The 6,000-nt window shown below is 37.7% G+C and overlaps 1 pseudogene; it reads right to left on the reverse strand.

Moving 5' to 3' along the window:
* Positions 1-2,861: 2,861 nt before the first annotated feature.
* On the reverse strand, positions 2,862-4,599 carry LOC129015132 (protein FRG2-like-1; annotated as a pseudogene).
* Between the last annotated feature and the right edge of the window lie 1,401 nt (positions 4,600-6,000).

The following is a 6,000-nucleotide window of genomic DNA, read 5'->3' on the forward strand; positions in this document are numbered from 1 at the left end:
TTTTTGGAAGTGACTAACTCAGGAGGGCTTCATCCTCATGAATGTAATTAGTACCCTGTAATAGAGGTTGAAGGGAGCACCCTTGTCCCTTCTGCCATTGAAGACACAGCAACAAGGCATCATTTATGAGAAATGGGACTCTCATCAGACACTACATTTGCTGGTGCTTTGATCTTGAACTTTCCAGCCTCCAGAACTGTGACCAACGCATTTCTGTTATTTATACATGACCCGGTCTAATGTATTTTGTTTTAGCAACCTGAACAAATGAAGACACTTTCTTATGCACTGTGGTTTATTTTTGAATTTATAGTTCCACTGAGCTATCCATATATTCAAAAATCAACATGTCTCCCAGGGTGGGACAGCCACTCTAATTATTTTTTCAGAGTTTTCTTTGCTGTTCTTGTTTGTGTTTTCATCTATAGGAGTTCTCCAATAAAATGCCTGCTTCCACTACCAAATGGTATCTATATTGGGACAAAATTAAATTTATTAATTACTCCTAAAAAATTGATGATTGAGTAATAATGAGTTTTTCTGCTTTAGAACATGATGTGATCTTCTATTTGTTTATTCTGACTTTCCTATATTTCAAAGACTTTTTATGTTCTTTGTCATACACTTTACAAGTTCTTGTTAGATTTATGTATAGCTAGTTCATTTTATTTTGTCCTGTTAAAAAGTAAACTGTAGCACAATACAAATTTTACAAGTTTTCTTCACAGGGAATGATGGTGAATATATGTGGTTCCAGCACTTTGAGAGGCCTAAGTGAGAGGACTACTAGACAAGCAAAAGTGAGAGGGGTTGAGGCCAGACTGGGAAACATAGTTAGACACTGGCTCTACAAAACAGAAGAAGAAATTATCTGGGTACAGCGGTGCATGCCTGTATTTCCAGCTACTCATGAGGCCAAGGCAGGAGGATGGCTTAAGCTCAGGATGTAAGGCTGCAGAGAGCTTCGATTCTGTCTATGCACTCTAGCACGGGCAACAGAGCAAGAATCTGTTCCAAAAAACATTTTTTTTCTTGAGTAACAAGCAACTAATGAATTGTGGAACACCAGACTAAAAGAGGTTTACCATTTTAGTGGCAAAGTGTCAGAGGTATTGAAGAAATGTGCAAGCAAAATATTAAAATTATTTGATTCACTGCAGGTATAAAATTGTCTTATTTGGTTTACCTTATAGACGTATATTACTATAAGCTTCTTGGGTATTTCTGATAACTTAAGCTTAAATTCTGTTGTTGTTGTTTTTCTAATACAGGCATTCACAAAAAATAGCTCACATTATGTTTTGCTTCTTTGCAAATCAACAAGATGATGTCACTGGGGAGGTCTAACTGATTCTGTCTGCTCAGGAATGTTTCCAAAGCTTGGTCTCCTTTTTAATTTACTTTATAAATCATGTTGTAATTTTTATCTCCCACCCATTCTGTATCTTGTTAATTACTTTTATACATATGTAAATATATTTTATGTATGATTTCTAAGTATATCACTCATGAAAATTGACTGTGACACAGGCATACCTTATCTTATAGCACCTTATTGTGCTTCACAGATGTTGGGTTTCTTACAAATTGAAGGGTTTTGGCAACCCTACATTGAGTGACTCTATTAATACTATTTTTCCAACATCATGTGATCTTTGTGTGTGTGTATACCTGTGTCAGCATTTTTTAGCAATAAAGTACATTTTTTATTAAGGTATGTATATTGTTAATATAAACATGGGCTATTTCAGTCTTATTCTACAGTATAGTGTAAACATAACTTTTATATGTTCTGGGAAGCAAGAAAAATTGTGCAACTTACATTATTGCGGTATTTGTTTTATTGCACTGGTCTAGAGCAAAACCCATATTATTTCAAAAGTACATCTGTATATTTTTATTGAATTGGCCCCATTAACTAAAACGATAAATTGCTATTCTTTGACTAAACAAGAGCTGTGGAATGTGGAGAGGTCAGGGTGAAAATGAAGCAGAAGTGAATATAAACAGTCTTCTAACTCACACAGGTAGTAATACAAATTAATTATGGATGAAATACAAAATTATCTAAAATTGAATATTCTCAGAAACATTAGTGTTTATATCATTATGTATATGGACATTAAGAACTTAATAAAAAATAAATTTAGATGATGAAGGCTTTCATAATCTCAATGTAAAATGCAAGAATAAAAAATATAAAATTTATCAATATATAAAATAAATGACAATATTTATATTATATTTAATATCCTGCAATACAGTACAATCAACTGAAATGTATAAAATAGAAGAAAGTTTAAATATGGAAAATTTAAAAGGAGGCAAATATGAGTCAGGTAAAGAATAAATAAGGATGATCAATTATATTTAAGATATATTGACTTGAATTTTATGGAAAAATATTAATGGTAAACACTTTGTGGAGTGATTTCACCATAATTTTATTAAACTGTAGAAATATATTAACATTTTCCCACAGGAAGTACAATTAAAGGTTTGTGGATATTAGTCCTCCATGGGCTCAGCGTGGGAAAGTTAGAGGCTACAACTTTTTCTGAATTAAAAGAGAAACATATAACTTTTTATTTATTTTTCTACAATTTAAAATTTGCAAAGGCATATGAATGATTACATCCTAATATTTGTCTGATTATATAGAAATGCATGACTGTCACCAGACATCCGAAAGACATCAAATGTCTAACAAGAAACATAAAATTTGTTTATAATCTTAGCCCTCTGCGAAATGCAGCGTTCACCATTTTGAGTATATTGTTCAAGCTACTTTCCTATAGCAGGTTCTTGCTCTCATTCCAAGACCTGCAATCTCTGCTGAATAGGGTCAGGGTGCACCCAGCTCAAGCCTCATCTGACCCACTGACAGGCTCAGTTATCTCCTGCCCAGGCAAGGGGTGGGCTTCTCTATCCAGGGCTGGATCCCCAGGGCCAGGCAGTGTGGCTGAAACAAGCCAGTTCTTAGCAGGGAAGACACAACCTACCTGGGTGGCTATAAAATAGAAGGTCTGCACCTGAGCACACAGAGGACCCCAGAGCCAGGCAAGCTGAGTGAGCTGCTCCCAGGTCAGTGGAGAATGGACCTGCTGCACTGATACCCAGTATAGGTCTTGATAAATGGCCTTGACACAGCTTGCAAGGTCACCAAAATTTTCTGAAATGACAGCCATTGAACTCCTAGGGTCTGAGACCTGTGCTGCTTGCTGCACCCAGTGTGAGCCATGAAAGGCCCTCTGTGGTGGGCATCACAGGTCTGCTTGATTTTATTGCTGTGCAAAGTGGAGGACTTTAGTTTCTTTTTCAACATCAAGCTGTGCTCCTCTCCTGGACAGATCCCTGCAAAAGAAGCATGTGAGTGAGATACTTGTCAACACAGTACCCACCGACCCTCATTTCCAAAACCTCCCATGCACCTTCAGGTGAACATTTGAATCTTCCCCTCCACCCTGACCATATTAGTACTTACATGAAGTGAAATTTAACAACTTCTGAGTCCCTAAATATTCTCTGAGTGCCAGGATCTCAAAAAATTTTTTCAGTCACCTTGCTGCTCAAGCCCTCTATAAAAGTCAACTACTTATTTTCACTTTGGGGGAAAAAAGGCAAAATTCTACCAGCTCTGTCTTGGCAGCTGTCCTTGGAACCGATTTTCCTTTTCTTGGAGTTTCCCTCATGTGAGCTCAACTCTGGTTCTGTTGATAAAATAAGAGTTTGAGAAAGTGTCTCCAACCAAACCCCCTAGAAGCCTTAGTTCATCCTGGACACAAAGGAGCTGAAGCAGCCATCAAACCCAGCTCTCCTCTGTTCTCCAGAATCCAGGTCTATATGGCCCTGGCTGCCAAAGAGCTCCCAGTTTCCTTGCCAGGGGAGACTGTGTTGCAGCCCTTTCTCTTTTTACCTTGAAAGAGTCAAATTTTACCTGATCTAGCAGTGCTGTTTCTAGCTTTGGGCTTAGTTTTCTCAGAATTCTTCTCTTCATTTAGATTGGGCTCTGATCCTAGTGCAACACGGAATTTAGGTGACTCACCTCTCTCAGGCACAGAGTCTCATAGTCTATCTGTGACAAATATTTGTGGATCAGTCTTTCAAGTGAAGCTCTTCTGTCAGTGTCATGAGTGAAGACATTTCTCAAAGTCTCCCCAGGGCTCTAAGCCATCTTCCATCCCCAATTTCAAAATAAAACCATACCCAGAGACACACAGCTCAGTACCCCTGATTCCAACACTCCTTCCAGCCTCCATAGGAACAGCCCAAGGCATTACCCTGTCTTTTCATGTGCTTCTGGAATGGGAGGAGGGGGTCTTGGCTTTTTCTTTGAATTGTCTCTTCTTATCTGAGCCCTTTTCTGTAAAGGAGATCTGTTGGAAAGAAGGCTGGTCAGTGGGGCATTGGATGGAGAAGCAGTGGAGAATTAGGGTATTCATTTCCCTTTCCCTTCTTTAAGCTCAAGTGAAAGGTGCTCTCTCTTACACATCCAGATTCAGACTGTGTGTTATTCTGCTGGACCTGCCTTTTACATGTCCTTGGCTGGACTTGGCATGCTCTTATTGACTGAACAGTTTCCTTTTTCTTGACACTCATTAGGGCCTCAATAAGAAAAGTTTCTTGCTGTAGTTTTACTAGGGACCTAGACACAGTTAAAGAGGGACATTTTCTGGGTCTTGTCATAGTGTAAAAAAAACCCAAACAAACAAAAAACAAAGCCAGGGGCACAGGAATCAGAAAATAGGAGAATCATTTTTCTAATTTCTGTCCCAATTCCACCTGGAAGTATTTATGATACTGTTTATTTTTCAACATGCAGAATTAAACATACCTATATTGAAATGTGTCATACATTTGGCAAAGGAAGAGAATTACACATAGTGTTAAAATCATGTACATAGATATTATAATTTTTCAAATGCTTGGAAATGTCAAATTAAAATTATGGTTGATTGTATTAAATAGATACATATATGATAACATAAAAATATGAAGAAAAAGTAAATACCAAATAAAATGGCTCAAATAATTAATTAGAGATTAGACAATTAATTAGACAATAATTAGATCAAATACAATCAACTCGAATTTATCTAATTAGAGCAGATGCTAACTTAATCAGCACCTGATTCCTGAGGTAGCAAAAAGTCTAGGTGGAGAGAGAAACTTTCCCCTTTTCTCACCCTTCCTCAGTCATCCTGGGAGCTCCACTTTCCTCTGTAGAATTTATTCAGCCTCCTTAGTAAACATGGACTTGGTCCCAAACAAGTAACCCAACTGACCACAAGAAAAACAGCCTAGATCCTGAGCATTCAGCTCCTATCTTCACACAACAGACACCACCTGAGTCCCATCAAAGCCTGTGAAGTTTCCCTACATCCACCATCGAGACATATTCCAGAGCAGCCTCTCAAAATTGCCTTAACAGGATGGGACACGATATGGTGGAGCTCCTGGCTCAGGACAGCTGCCTCACCCCTTCCTACTGAGAAGTCTGTATCTGCTGGTTAGAGCTATCAAACTGTAGAAGGCTTAGTGCATGACCCAGCAAGTGTCCCCTCAGAAGCCTTCTTGTTTTCTTTCCTTCTGAGAAAAGGATGCAAGAATGAGAACTTCTATGTTTGAGAGAACTCAGCCTCCACTCTCAATTGACTTGGTTGACTGATGAATTGATGCCCTGAGGAGGGGATAGATTCAGGGAAGAGACTGTGCTGGATGAGTCTGTGTTTTCCCAGCTGTGCTGTCTGTGCAAATAGTGGAACCCAGAAAAATATCGGGTGGTAGACACACAGACACTGCCTAATATAATTGTCTGAATTTAAATATTATTTAAATGGAACTTATAATATCATTATATATTGATACCATAATATCACATAAAATTTGTTTGATATATAAACAAATATTGATATATTATCATAATATCATAAAGCAGTCATGCACACAATAGCAGATAATATTCTCAGGTTCTATAAAGTTTATATGTTAATGTTCTTA

This window comes from Pongo pygmaeus, chromosome 18 (assembly GCF_028885625.2).
Source record: "Pongo pygmaeus isolate AG05252 chromosome 18, NHGRI_mPonPyg2-v2.0_pri, whole genome shotgun sequence".
Classification (NCBI taxonomy): Eukaryota; Metazoa; Chordata; class Mammalia; order Primates; family Hominidae; genus Pongo; species Pongo pygmaeus.